The sequence below is a fragment of the Rutidosis leptorrhynchoides genome, chromosome 4, assembly GCF_046630445.1.
Source record: "Rutidosis leptorrhynchoides isolate AG116_Rl617_1_P2 chromosome 4, CSIRO_AGI_Rlap_v1, whole genome shotgun sequence".
In the NCBI taxonomy this organism is placed as follows: Eukaryota; Viridiplantae; Streptophyta; class Magnoliopsida; order Asterales; family Asteraceae; genus Rutidosis; species Rutidosis leptorrhynchoides.
The window spans coordinates 235646135-235662413 of NC_092336.1; the positions used below are offsets into that span (position 1 = coordinate 235646135).

The 16279-nt window shown below is 31.3% G+C and overlaps 1 non-coding gene across 1 annotated transcript; it reads right to left on the bottom strand.

Moving 5' to 3' along the window:
* Positions 1-15898: 15898 nt before the first annotated feature.
* Positions 15899-16005, bottom strand: LOC139845743 (small nucleolar RNA R71). The gene has a single exon (XR_011758502.1). It is a non-coding gene; the product is annotated as a small nucleolar RNA R71 (small nucleolar RNA).
* Positions 16006-16279: the final 274 nt, after the last annotated feature.

Genomic DNA, 16279 nt, shown 5'->3' on the forward strand with positions numbered 1-16279 from the left:
CTCCAGAAATATGGAGGATATTTATAATGAAAGATACGATAATATCTCGTAATATCTAAGTTCAGAGGATGATAGAAACTATTACCTGCAAGGGTTTAGAGTAAGGAGCAAGATATTCACTAAAGACTTTAGCAGACATTGAATCATTTGAATTCTTTGAAGTCAAACTTATTCTTTGTGATTTGTCCACCGCTCTCTTCCTAGTTTCGCATAACCTGCTTTTAGGTACTAAATTTTCTATTGAATGTTTCCAATATAATGATACACAGGAAGCACAAGAAGGTATATAATTTCGAACGAGAATATTTATAAAAATATCCTCTGAAATATCGAAGATATTGATGATGATATTTTGTAATTTCTAAGTTCGATGGTTGATGGAGAAAGATTTTTCGCAAGATTTTAACATGACTTCGGAGCAAGATATTCTCTAAAGATTTCAACGGATCCAGAATTACCTGAATCCTTTGAATATAGGGTATGGTCCTTGTATTTGTCCTTGGTCTCCTTCGTGGTTAGCTCAATCCATTTTCCAGTTCCAACTTTTCTGAGCTTTTCCAACATACTATTCTTTGTCATTAAACTTCTGACGACTAAGGTCGTTTACGGTTGCCTACAGTTTCTGCTGCTTCATTCAGCTTTTTCAACATTCAGGGTATCAATTCGTAAACTAAGTGCCTTTTCAAAATTTCGGAATTGAAGATCGTAATTTTAGGAGATAATTGTTATATGTATACATATAACTATTGATGTAGAAATGCTACGAGATTCGAAATACTAATTGCTGATTCCCGGTAATTGGTATGGCAATTATTGTTACAGGGTATAGATGAATACAAGATGGGGTTTCAATGAATATAATGATTTTTCAGAAAGTCCAAATTCATTGAAGTTGCTGGTAATTTTACTGCTAATGTGGTGAAATATAAACGGTTCCCCAATAACGATGACGACAAGAAAACTTATATATCGCGGTTATAATAAGGCTGATTCGAATAGAAGTTGAAGTTGATTTTGTTGAAGTTGTGATAACATTGGCTAATTTGAAAAAGAGTTGCAATGTTATTTTTGGTAATAACAATGCCAAAGGAGCTAACACAAACACGTGTTAAATGTTTACTCAAGTTCCGAATGTTTTCTGGTGCGTAACTATATGCATCGATCTTTTCTTCCGTAGATGAAGTGCGGTTGGTTCATCCTCTCGATTGAGGTCTTTTCAAGAATCATGAAAGGTTTGAACATAGACTGGAATTGTCAAGATACAAATGAGGTTTAAAATGAAATCAAGTGGCAACTTGAAGAATTATTTAGTTTCATATGTTATATTTAATATTTTAATTCATTTTGATTGTCCAAAGTTGGCAGTCCACAGTTGATGGTCCACAGTTGACAGTCTAATAATTTATATATAGTTTAATATATATAATATTCGAATTAATTAATAAATATCGTGACCCGTGTACATGTCTCAGACTTGATCACAACTCAAAGTATATATATTATTTGATAATCAACCTCAACCCTGTATAGAGAACTCGATCATTACTGCATATAGAGTGTCTATGGTGATTCCAAATAATATATATAGATGCGTCGATATGATATGTCAAAACCTTGTATACGTGTCCCGATATTTAAAGTGCGTAAAATAAATAACATAAATTAAATGACAATAAATAAAATTGCGAGAATGTAAATTGCGATAAATAAAATGTAATCAGTTAGCTAGGAACAGTTAGCGTGGATTCTTAACAAAATTTCTCATAGATAATTTGTTTGTTTCTAACAAATTTTATTTTGTCAAATGTTTCTTCATTATGCCACTTGTTGGATTCTGATAAATCAAAATCCCAATATGAAATTTGGATGAATATGGTTATTCTGTGGTGAACGAATACGTATATCAGTGGTTGTAAGTAGGATAGTAAATGACTGTTGAATCAGATTTGAAGAAGGTACAGTGTAACTTATTAATGTAAAATTTAAATATTCCTCGGGTATTACCTACCCGTTAAAATATTTTCACCATTATTAGTTTGTACAAAAGAATTTTAATTACAATCTTTATGAAAATATACTTACATATATATTTTCTTCAGATGTAATCATGAATTTAATGGGTCAATATGATATTAGACTAATTTGATTTACCATTAGAATATGAATATATAATCTCTTAAAATATTAAAGATTATATAATCACCATGTCGAACGAAGATAAATAATTTAGAATGATTCGTAGAATGATGATTATGCTCGAGGTACAGAATGAGATATTGGGGCATGTGATGTTGAAACTTGTGTTGTTGGTGATACTGTTGATGCCGGTGATGTTGTTGAAACTGGTACGTTTTGCACCATATTCTCCAAATTGATTTCTCAATCTCGAAGTTCGTTGACTTCTTGTATTACTCCGGAATAATTGTCGGTCAGAACGAGCAGATGAGTAAGGTTTTAAATTGTGGATAGAATAAAATCATGTCGAGCTACTCTGGAAATGAGGGTGAAGATGGTGTTTCGGATTGGTTTGCCAATGAATGTTTCAAGTTCTTCACCCAGCGAACAATATGGTGGGTGAAAGGGATCGATTCTTATTGTCTCCAATGACTAAGTAGACTACGAACTCATCATATGAATTGGGGATGGTTGGTTGGTTGATTCCTTCTGGTGACGCTGCTTTCGGAGCTGAGGTGAACGTCCACGTCGGAATAGCTGTCGGAATAACTATCAGAATAGTTATCGGAATTCGAGGGACTCGAACTGGTTGAAGGATTCATCCCGTACGATCAGATGAAGAATTTTCGATAAGAATTAGATTATAGGATGTAGATTAGTACCCTGCAATACATAATTTACATATGCATATATAATACTAAAATCCCATAAGTTACGGAGGAATCTACGGAAGCTCTCAGACAAAGATAACAATAACAGGTACGCTAAGACATGAAGTAGCAGATACGTTAAGATACGAATTTTGTCTATACACTATTCATGCAATCATTGCAGTAAGATGTGTCTAGACTAAGAATGATAAGCAGTTAATTTCCTAAGGATGATAAGCAGATGATTTCTGACTAGAAATGATAAGCAAAACTTTTGACATGCAGACACGGTCGAAGTCCAGACTCACTAATGCATCTAAACAACTATCAGTTAGACTCACTAATGTAAGACCTGGTTCGCTAAGACCACTGCTCTGATACCAACTGTCAAGACCCGTCCAAATCTATCCGGACAAAGTCCATATCGATTATAAACGATTCACAACAGTTGATTACATCACGAGGTACTTGACCTCTATATGATACATTTTACAAATATTGCATTCATTTTTGAAAAGACAATCTTTCATTACATCTAAGGTTGACAGCATGCATACCATTTCATAATATATCTTACTATAATTGACTTAATAATAATCTTGATGAACTCAACGACTAGGATGCAACGTCTTTTGAAATATGCCATGAATGACTCCAAGTAATATCTTTAAAGTGAGCAAATGCACAGCGGAAGATTTCTTTCATACCTGAGAATAAACATGCTTTAAAGTGTCAACCAAAAGGTTGGTGAGTTCATTAGTTTAACATAAATAATCATTTCATAGTTTTAATAGACCACAAGATTTCATATTTCAATACACATCCCATACATAGACATAAAAATCATTCATATGGATTGAACACCTGGTAACCGACGTTCACAATATGCATATAAGAATATCCCCATCATTCCGGGATCCTCTTTCAGACATGATATAAATTTCGAAGTACTAAAGCATCCGGTACTTTGGATGGGGCTTGTTGAGCCCGATAGATCTATCTTTAGAGTTCGCGTCAATTAGGGTGTCTGTTCCCTAATTCTTAGATTACCAGACTTAATAAAAAGGGGCATATTCAATTTCGATAATTCAACCATATAATGTAGTTTCGATTACTTGTGTCTATTTCGTAAAACAGTTATAAAAACAGCGCATGTATTCTCAGTCCCAAAAATATATATTGCGAAAGCATTTAAAAGGGAATAATGAAACTCACGCATATAAATATTGTAAAACAGTTAATAAAGCATTTGCATGTATTCTCAGCCCAAAAATGTAATGAGTAAAAAAGGGAGTAAATGAAACTCACCAATCGTATTTTGTAGTAAAAATACATATTACGACATTGAACAATTGTAGGGTTGGTCTCGGATTCACGAACCTATATCATTTATATATATATTAACACATGTAATTGTAACTGAGCAAATTTATATATATATTTATTAGTTATATTATTTTTTTTATATTAATAATATATATGTTTCCTATATTCATTTTTATATATTAAAGATTCTATTAATAACAAATGATAGTTTTAAATAATAAAGGTAATCTTTTATAAAAAAAATGTAAATTTTAATACAACTAATAATTTTAATATTTTTAACAATAAGAATGATAATAATAATAGTAATAATATTAATAACTCTAAATTTTAAAATGATACTAATACTAATGAAAATACTAATATTAATGATTAATGATACTTATAATAATAATAGTGATAAAAAAATTGATTATAATTCTTATATGATAATGATAATAATTATAATACTGGTAATGACAATAATAACTAATAATAACAATGCTAATAACACTAATAATAATAATAATTAATAACATAATAATAATAACAATAATAATAATCATCATAATAATTACTAATAATAATAATGATAGAAATAAAAATAAAAAAGTATACCCTTTCCAAGCTTTTTCTAAAAAGATATGCCCAAGACGAGACTCGAACCCATGACCTCCCACTCAACTACAAAACCACTAACCATTCCGCTGCTTCTACTTTTCTGTTAATGCTCTCAGCTAAAACTATTTAACCCATTTATTTTTGTTTCGGCCCAATAACACAAAAAAAGAACACAATCCAACTTTCCTAGTCCATTGGGGAATCCTTCGACCCAACTGCAATTCAAGGCCCGTGAAAGAATTTGTTGGGCTGCACTTGGTGATAGTTGGCCCATGGTATTTGCAGGAGGGTTTATCAAAAAAAAAAAAAATAAAAAAAAGAAAACTGCCTTTCCCTAGTTTTGAACTCGTGACTTCTCACTTGTCAACCACAACATCAAACCACCGAACCATTAATTAACTTCTTGTTTTAACTCATACTTCTATTCAGTTAATGTTTAAAGCTGTTTATCATCATCATCGTCTCCATAACCGTATCATGGTTTTATTTTTTATTTTTTTTTATACTTTACGGTATCATCATCATCATCATACCTCGTTATCATCATCATCATTCGTTATCATCATAATCAAATTATCATCATCGATCGTTACCATCACCTATCGATATCATCATCAGATCGATCTTTATTATTTCCTCTCGTCATCTCTTCATCACCTTCACGTTCTTACTTCACCATCATCATCTTAATATTCGTGATCATCATCTTTACCATAAGCAATCGAAACAGTAGTATTCTTGGTGGTCGTATAGTAAACGGAAAAGAAAGAGAAATAGTACACAAGTGGGTTTTGATTAAAATTGAACATGAGGAGGTTCCAACGGTTTCGAGTGAAGCAGAAATAGTCACTAATTCAATGAGTTGCAGGTGGCCGATTCAAAGGTGGTGGTGTTCCCAATTCGTGATTAAAAAAATATCGAGCAAGTGGGTTCTCCGATGGTGGTTTGTGGCAATTTTAAAAACGGAAAAAAATAGGAAATGGGTTTTTACGGTGGTGATGGTTGAGTGCGGTTGTGGTTGTTCAGGTGATCAAATGGTGGTCTAGTGGTGTTATTAGATGGCTATGGTGATTGTACATGGTTTGTTAGAACTTGGACAGCTCATAGCAGCAGAATTCCAACAGTGACGAGCAAGATAAAAAAAAAGAAAAAGGAAAAAAAATGATGGTGATGGTGAAGGTGGTTGTTTGATGGGTTATGTAATACCCGTATGTATAATATATAAAGAGGTGATGGTTGGTGGCGATTTGTAGGATGATAGTGGTGGTAGTCGTATGGTGTGAAGGAGAGGAGAGTAAGGTGGTGATTGCAAGTGGTTATGGTGATCATGGATTCATGGTGATGGTTCGAACACAATATAAAGAGGAAGAGGAGTCTGTGTAATACTTGTGTGCTATGTATATGATTAATATATAGATAGAGTCAGAGATATATGTAGATATTATATATATATATATATATATATATATATATATATATATATATATATATATATATATATATATATATATATATATATATATATATATATATATATATATATATATATATATATATATATATATATATATATATATATATATATATAACATGATTGTGTTGAAATAAATCAAACGGAAACAGTTGTGTTGAAATAAATCAAAAGCAAACAGTGACCAACACAGTAATTTAAATAGGATAGCAGCCGAGGTTTTGTACATTTTTACCGACAGTTTTCACGGAGTGTGTCCAATGCTAAACAGTTAACTTATAAAATTGTTCCTAAAAAATCCAAATTTTTAGATTAAATAAATTTAATTATTTCACTCATTCTCTGTTTGAAACCTGATCAAAAAGGTTTCAAAAATTACTTCTTTTCTGTTCCAATTTATATGTACGGAGTACTAATATTCAAACTTAAAAAGGTAAAAATATATTAAACAAATCTAAGATCTCCGCAATCAATTTACAGTTCAACTTTTATTTCAATCCTTCCTGAACATGTACTATATCTATATTAAAACTAATAAAACGTCAACCGAGTGTTACTGACGTTTACTAATTAAGCTCGAAATCATTTATTTTTAATATATTCACATTCTATATATATAAACAGTCTTAAAATAGCAAGTTTGATTACTAAAACAAATATATTATATATTTTTAAACAAATAGATTTAATATAACTTTATATATATTTACAAGTAATATTTATATACATAATTATATATATCTATATATTTATAAATATAGTTTCCATTACATCGCATATTGTTTTACATATTTAATTCTAACAGTTTAATCATATATTATTTCAATAATATCTATATGCATCTATTTATATAGTTGTTCGTGAATCGTCGGGAATAGTCGAAGGGTAATTGATTACATGAACACAATTTAAAGTTTTTGAATCATCAACATTACAGACTTTGCTTATCGTGTCGGAACATTAAATCATATAAAGATTAAGTTTAAATTTGGTCGAAAATTTCCGGGTCGTCACAAAATCAACACGTCGAACATCATGATTACGGAAGTTTAAATAAGCATAATTCCTTTATTTTATATCTTATCGCACTTTTAATTATCGTACTTTTTAATTATCGCAATTTTATTTATCGTCATTTTATTTATCGCACTTTTAATTATCGCAATTTTATTATCATCATTTACTTTACGCTTTAAATTAAGTTATATTTTTTTTTTAATATTTTACATTAGGTTTTAATTGTGACTTAAGACATAAAATCGACAAACCGGTCGCTAAACTGTAAAAACCCCCCTTTTTATAATAATAATAATACTACTTATATATATATATATATATATATATATATATATATATATATATATATATATATATATATATATATACACATATACAAATATAGTTTAAAAATATAGCGTTAAACTTGGCTAGCTCCCTGCGGAACGAACCAGACTTACTAAAAACTACACTACTTTACGATTAGGTACACTGCCTATAGTGTTGTAGCAAGGTTTAGGTATATCCACTCTATAAATAAATAAATAACTTGTGTAAAATTGTATCGTATTTAATAGTATTTCGCAATAAAAATATAACTATTTCGTATACACCTCGCATAACATCACAAGGAAAAGGGTGAAGATATTATGTTGGTTTAGGTTTATGTGGATGATATCATCTTTGGATCTACATATCAGAAAATCGTAGATGAATTTTAAGATGTAATGCCGAAAAGATTCAAGATGAGTTCACTGGGTACTATTAGTTTCTTGCTAGGGTCGCAAGTTGATCAAACAGAAAAGGGCATCTTTGTACATTAAATGAAGTAGCTGACATTTTGAGTCGGTTCAGGATGAAAGATGAACGAGTTTTGAAAAAACCTTTGTCAGTGAAACACGGGATTATGCTGGAAAATTAAGGGGATACAGTCCACCAGACCTTGTATAGGGCTATCATTGGTTCCCTTATGTATCTTACAGCATCACGCCCTAACATCATGTTTACAACTTGCCTTTGTGCTTGTTATCAGGAGAATCCGAATATTAACCATATGTTAGCAGCAAAGAAGATCATACGGTATCTCAAGGGGACTCCTAGTATAGGCTTATGGTATCCTCGAAAATATGGGTTTCATTTAATAGCATATAGTGATTCTGACTATGGAGGATGCAAAAGAGACTTTAAATCTACCTCAGGTGGATGTCAGTTTAGGGGAAGAAGGTTAGTGATCTTGCAGTGTAAGAAACAGACTGCTGTTGCACAATGAACATGTGAAGCTAAATATATTGCTGCTGCAAGCTGTACCTCTCATGTTGTTTGAATTCAGCAACAATTGCGCGATTGCGGTTTGAATATTTCTAACACTCATATTTTTATTGAAAATTGCTATTGTTGTTACTAAGAACCATATTAACTATTCTAATACCAAACATATAGGGATCAAGTGTCATTTTATTGTGGACTATTATGAAAAGAAATTAATTGATGTCATGCAAATAGGTACTACAACCTAACGTGCTTATTAGTTTACTAAGGCTTTTGATCGACCAGGTTTCCAATACCTATTATCTGTGCTTGGTGTGAAAGATAGGGCTGAGGTTGTGTTTGATAGGGAGATTTTGAAGTAACCAACTGTTATGTATCATTTGTAAAATTTTGCATCTGCATGTTGCATATGTTTGCACGTTTAGTTAGTATCTTTCCTGCTTTGCATGATCATTTTATTTTCTATTTTGCATATATTTTAATATTTAGATTAGATAAAATTCGAAAAACTAAAAAGATTTTTGTTTTTAGTATTTTAGGGAGAGAAAATGGCAACATCAGAAAATACAAAAAAAAAAATGATAAAATGAAAAACTATAAAAAGTTGAAAAACATAAAAATGAGAAGTGGTTATGGTAGGGGAAAATGATTGTAATTACTGAACTTGCATGTTTATCGGGTTGTGTATAAAGTAGTTAATGCATGATTAGTCATTAATAAGTTGATAGGCTTAGACGATTGAATTTTAGAATGAGATGATCACACAAAAACAAAGTAAATATCTTGACAAGGGAATCATGGAAAGATTTACAGCGGTTTAGGGTAGTCACCTAACTATCACTAAGAATGTATCAAGAAATCATTGTTCAGGAACTCAACAGATGGTTGAGGTCTCCCCTACTACATTTTATACTCGGTAGAGAGAGATGGCTAAGTATGTCCACAAAGTGAGTTTACTCTATCTACGATGCATACCAATTTCTATTTACTCTTAATGCTTAGGCCGAAACTCTACTCAGTAAAGTTGGGTATTCAAAGGGGGGTGTTCTCACTATGAACAGGTTGAGAAGTGCAATTCTATATCACAGACAATTAATGATTTGAGTATGTGGCATTAATGGAATAAGACTACTTCAACACCAAAGATTAAAGCTATAACTTCGTGAGATTCAACGTAAGTCGAAGACTGTGGTGCATCATCATATATGTAGTTACATTTTATGTTTTATGTTTATCTGCAAAAGTTATAAGGGGAACATTAGAAAATCCAAAAAAAAAAATGATTGAGATCTATGTATATTGTGTTTGTAAATAAAGATGGTTCACCACAACTTAAGAATTCACGGATTCAGAACTGTATACAATGTCAAAATCAAACGCTATCTACGTCTGAGACAAGAGATGTTTTTAAGCAATGAGATATTCAGAATGAATTAAGTAATCTACATATGAGGGGGAGAATTTTATTATATCTAGATAACTCAAAGACGCTAACACTTAGCAGGACTTTGCATCTATTGTCTGTGGTACGGGTTTGTGCCTATTGACCTACATAGTTGGGGACATTTTCTGGAAGATATTCTGACTTATACTTCCATCGCTCCCAAATATATCATATCACTCATCATTATACATTTTTCGCTCAAGCAGGGGGTTTATAGCTGTTGGTTCCCAAATGCGTTATTTCATAGTATTACTAAAATTGAGACAATCAAAGCTATCTGAAACGAAAAGTATGAGTTTAAGTAGAAGCGCATCGCTAACAGGGTTGCTAGAAACATTGTGAGAACCTTCTTGTTTAATTAGATTGAAAGTATATCGAGGTGATAGTGGACAACGTCAATAGATTTGTGCTCAATTGACTACCTAATAAATTGTGAGATCCCAATTGATGACTGAGTCTATGATTTAAGCAGACATAGAAAGATGTTCAAGTAATTAATGCTAACGTGATCTTCAATAAGTCTAAATGGAAAATCTGAAGAGTTCTATTAATGTTCAAAGACTAAAAGTGTAGGTACTTAATCAAGTTGAAAAATATAAACGATGTTAAAACTGCAAATGTGGTTCAGTTCTGATCCCTAAAAAAAATAATAAACCTCTTTCTCACATAAATATGTGTTTAGTTTATTTTTATGCCCCGATAGTTGATATAATGTCTTAGTTATGATTTATTCGTAGTAAGTTGATCAGCTCAATAAATCTGTTTGCATTGTGTATGGCATTTTCATTTGCATATAGTTAGTTTAACACCCCATCAAAGTACATTAACGGCGATGTTAACTCTGGTCCCAGTGCTTGGCTTGACTTCTACGTAACAACAAAGTTCTACAGCGGAAGCAATAAGTACCTGAGAATAGACATGCTAAAAGGTCAACACAACAGTTGGTGAGTTATAGGTTTGGTTTCACAATAGTAATTAAGATAGACTACAAAAGTTTTGTAGTTCAAAAGTTTGTAGACAACGTAAGCTCATGTTTTCAAATATTTGTAGACAAGAAAGTGTCTTAGTTTAAATCTTTTGTAGACAACAAAATGTCTTGTTTCATGTTTTTGTAAGACAACAAAAATGTCTTGTTTCAAGTGTTTGTAGACCACAGGTTTATGTAGCATAAAGCAGAGTTTGAAAAATAGTATTCAGAGTAATGATTCCATGTTTAATACCACAAGATTTTCTGTGTACAACCCAAGTGTTGTAAAAAAAACTTTATACATATGTTATGAGCACTTGAATATAAAGCTTTAACCCGCGAATAGATAAGCGCTACGCAACTTCCTTTACCCTATGATAGCATACACCGATCAAGTGTACAAGTAACGAAGTAATAAGCACCCTTTCGTTGGGCGAGGCTATCAGACCTAACGGATTCGTCCATATGATTCGAGCTTACAAATGTAATTAAGATATTCAACCTAAGGGCTTTTGATCAAACTCATATGTATATTCGTTTAAGTAATTGTGTCTAATTTGTAAAGCAGTTTAAAAACAGCATGTTATCTCATCCTAAAAAGAAAGTGTATGGGATTATAGACTCACGCAATACAAAGTTTGTATCTAAATCATCGTGTCTGGTTGTAAATCTATTTCAACAACGTGTACTCACATCCTGAGTGTAAATAAAAAAAGTTTAAAAGAAAGTAGGACTGTGAAATCTTGTATAGTAAACTTTTTGAAAAACTAGTAAGCATGTATTCTCACCCCAAAAACAGTAGAGAAAAGGGGGGCTATAACTCACCTTTAGCGCAGCTACAAATAGCACAATCGATAACCAAGAAGTAGGTCCTTGACCCGTAGACTTAACCTAGAGAATATAAGTTGGTCAATATGTGTTTAATAATCTAGGTTGGTCCATGGGGTGCACATAGTCCTAATGCTCAAGTCTAACGCGATTGTATAGTAAAAGTCAACACAAAGTCAACTAGTTCATGCAAGTCAAACAAAAGTCAAACTTGGTCAAGTTGGTCAGCCTAAGTCAACTACATCAGTAGGCCATGTCAATGATATCACAAAGTCAAACCAAGGTTGATAATGCGAAAAACGAACACATATTTCATTGCATTATCATTCCAGAAAGACAAGTTTTAGTTGCAATTGTTCTATTTCCAAGTGATGATCGTTTAAATAATAAAATGTGAAGACGGAAGATATAAACGACGATTTGAAGACGTAAATGACCAGAACGCTCAAACGTACAAGTTACAATCCAAGTGGTTCAATTTATTGATGAATTACGTCTAAAGAATGACAAGAATACAAGTCGCGAAACGCAAAGTACAAGATATCTAAGCATACAAAAAGACGTTCGAAAATCCAGAACCAAGACATGAACCGAGTATTAACGTACAACTCAACGGAGCTAAAATTACAAGTCACCTATGCACAAGAATATAATTTAATATATAAATAATTATATATATATATATATATATATATATATATTATATATTAAATTAATATCAGCAGCCCACATTTTGGATTCGAGTGATGAGCTGTAAAAAAGGCGTCCGCGATCGCGGAGCTAGTGGAGGAAAATACATCGTGATCGCGGAGACACCCTGTCACAAATTGCCTATAAAAGCCAATGCATTGAGCCGATGAAAACACACCTTTCTCTATCTATTTCTCTGAATCCATATACAATATTTATATTTATATTTATAATTATTAAGTTTAAGTTAATATTAATATTAATAATAATTGGGTTATTGTAACGAATGTTTTACGGTTTTTAAGTCAAAACTCGGTCTGTGTAACACAACGCGATAAATAATCATTGTAAGTTATGTTTAACCTTTTTAAATTAATGTCTCGTAACAAATTATTATTATGCTTATTTGAGCCGAAGTATTCGTGATGTTGGACTAAATATTAAGACGGGGTTATTGGACTTTGGACCATAATTAGGGTTTGGACAAAAGACCGACACTTGTGGAAATTGGACTATGGGCTATTACTGGACTTTATATTTGTTTAAATAAATGATATCTCGTTAATTTTATATAGAGATTTACTGTTTGACGTATCTATAAATAACCACATACGCCCGATCAGAGACGGTGGGCGGGATATTTATAAATACTAATAATTGTTCATTTGACCGGAAACGGGGATGGATTAATAGTCAATGGACTCATTAAAACAGGGGTGGATTATATTCAATGGTAATTTGTTTAATTGTTAACATAGTATTGAGATCTTGGATTACATACAGTCGATAACCTGGTGTAATTATTAATAAAGTATTAAAACCTTGTTACAGTTTAAATCCCTAATTAGTTGGAATATTTGACTTCAGGTATAAGGCTAATTTGACAAGGACTTTCGCACTTTATAATTATGACCGATGGACTATTATGGGTATAAACCAGATAGACATATCAAATAATCCAGGACAAAGGACAATTAACCCAGAGTAATAAATTAAAATCGAAACGTCAAGCATCATGATTATGGAAGTTTAAATAAGCATAATTCTCTTATTTTATATCTCATCGTACTTTTATTTACTGTCATTTAATTTATCGTCCGTTAAATACTCGTCATTTTAATTATCGCAATTTTATTTATCGTCATTTAAATACTGTTATTTATTTTACGCACGTTAATTATCGTCATTTACTTTATGCTTTAAATTAAGTTATATTTATATTTAATATTTTGCATTTGGTTTTAACTGTGATATAAGACTTAAAATCGACAAAACCGGTCATTAAACGGTAAAATCCCCCTTTTATAATAATAATAATAATACTACTACTACTATATATATATATATATATATATATATATATATATATATATATATATATACAAATATAATTGTTTAAAAATATAGTAAGTAATCAACTAGCTCCCGGTGGAATGAACCGGACTTACTAAAACTACACTACTCTACGATTAGGTACACTGCCTATAAGTGTTGTAGCAAGGTTTAGGTATATCTCATCTGTAAATTAAATAAAAACTTGTGTAATTAGTACCGTATTTTGTATTAAACTATAATATATTAATATACCACCGCTTCATCATCATGTATTTTTGGCGTCGCTGCCGGGGAAAGCCAGAAAAACGCTATATTTTTGTAAAGTATATTTGTGTAAAAATATTAATTTTTATTTTGTAAAAAAAAATATTGTATTTGTAATAAGTCTTAAAAAAATTATATATATTTTTAAGATTTTGTCTATAAAATTAATAAGTATTTTTATTTAGATTTTTAAAATATGAGTTTATTTTTACTTTATGTAAATTTTCTATATATTATTTTATAAAAATTAAACTATAAAAAAAACTGAAACTATAAGCACAACTAGAATAGTACTAGGCCGAACCATTTTGAACCTGAAACAAAATTCTGAGCCTGCATTACTCAGCGATCGCGGAGAAGTATAGGTAGGCGATAACGCGATTGCGGGGGTGATCCTGACTGGTCAAACCAAGCAATTAATGCGGTTTTAGTGTTAGAATAAATAATAATTATTATTATTAGGGTTTTAATTAATTATATATAATTAATTCTAGTTTTAATATAATTTGCAGTTTTAAGTTTTAATTATTTTTATTAATTATATAGTTTCATTTTTTTACTTTAATAATAATTTAAAAAAATAATATTTTTATATAAAATTTTATTATTATCATTTTTATAATATATCTTTTTATTATTTGTATCTTTTTAATCGTTTAGTTCGTAATTATAATTTTAATTTCATTTTACCTTAGTTTAAGTTTAGTTTTTAGTTTTTGCCTTAATCTTCCCTTAAGATCTTTTTCTTAGAACTACATTTTAAAAGCCTTAGAATTTTACAACATCGCTTTCCGCTTTAGTTTTTAATAGATTTTAGTGCCGATTTAAGCAATTGCCGATTTCTTTTTAGAATTGCATTTTTAGTTTTAGTTCCTTTAGATTTAAGACTTTAGTCACAACTTTTAGTTTTAAGTTTTTAGACGCTAAGCTTTAGACATAAAACTTTAATTTCTAATCTTGTTTTTCGACGAAAAATTATTGTAAGCGATTAAATTAATAGACACCAATTTTCTGGTTTGTAGTAATATTTGGATTTGTTAGTGGCGAGTTGTGGATTTTCCGATTTAAAGGATCCTGGCTACCTGCTGCATCTATTGGCTATTCGAAATGTGGGCAAAATCAGAAAAATCTATTAATTTAATAACTTATATAATTTTTATAACTAATAGGATATTCAGTGAATGCACCGAGTAAAATGTTCACCACCTTTCATACGTTCACCACTTGTAACCCGATCAAGACATCTAGCCAATATTTTCGCCATTGATTTTTCTTTAGAATCATCATCTAGTCGAACAAGTACTCCACCTCAAATTTCCGATAATCCATTTTTTGAACCCGACTTCACAATTGAGGACCCGGAGGATATTCAAGGACAATTCAGAGATCCTGAACCACTAATTATTCCTCCTGAACCACAAATTATTCATCCGGAGGTTATTAAGGAAGAAACTGTTAAATCAGAATCTTCTAGTGATTCAGATTCAACAAATTCAAATATGGAAGAAATGGAACCTCAAAGTATGGAAGACTGAATGAGAGCCACACGCACGAGCCAAGGTCATGCCATTAATTAGCCAGATGTTAATACGCCAGATTTTGAAATCAAAGAACAAATCCTACACATAATCACTAATCAGTGCCAATTTAGTGGTACAATAAAAGAAGATCCAAACGAACATCTTCGAACTTTTAATAGGATTTGTAATCTATTTAAAATCCGAGAAGTTGAGGATGAAACTATTTATCTTATGTTGTTCCCCTAAACTTTAAAGGGGGAAGCCAAAAATTGGTTAGAATCGTTACCTGAATGAGCGATTGATATATGGGATGTTTTAGTTGAGAAATTTCTTAAAATATTCTTTCCGGCATCTAAAGCCGTGAGACTTCAAGGAGAAATTGCCACGTTTGTGCAAAAGCCAAATGAAACGTTATTTGAGGCGTGGACAAGATTCGGAAAAATGTTAAGATGATGTCCTCAACATGGTTTAGATAGTTTTCAAATAGTGCAAATATTTTACAAAGGCGTCGACGTCGCTACAAGAAAAGACATCGACACAGCAGCTCGTGGTTCCATTATGAAGAAAACCGCAACCGAAGCTCACAAGATTATTGATAACACAGCCTCCCACTCTCATGAGTGGCACAAGGGAAAAGATATTTTTTGTTCATCTAAAGCAGCTAGAGCCGATTCTAGCCATGACTTTGATACCATTTCCACAAAGTTAGATGCTTTCGAAAGACGAATGGAAAAGATGACTAAA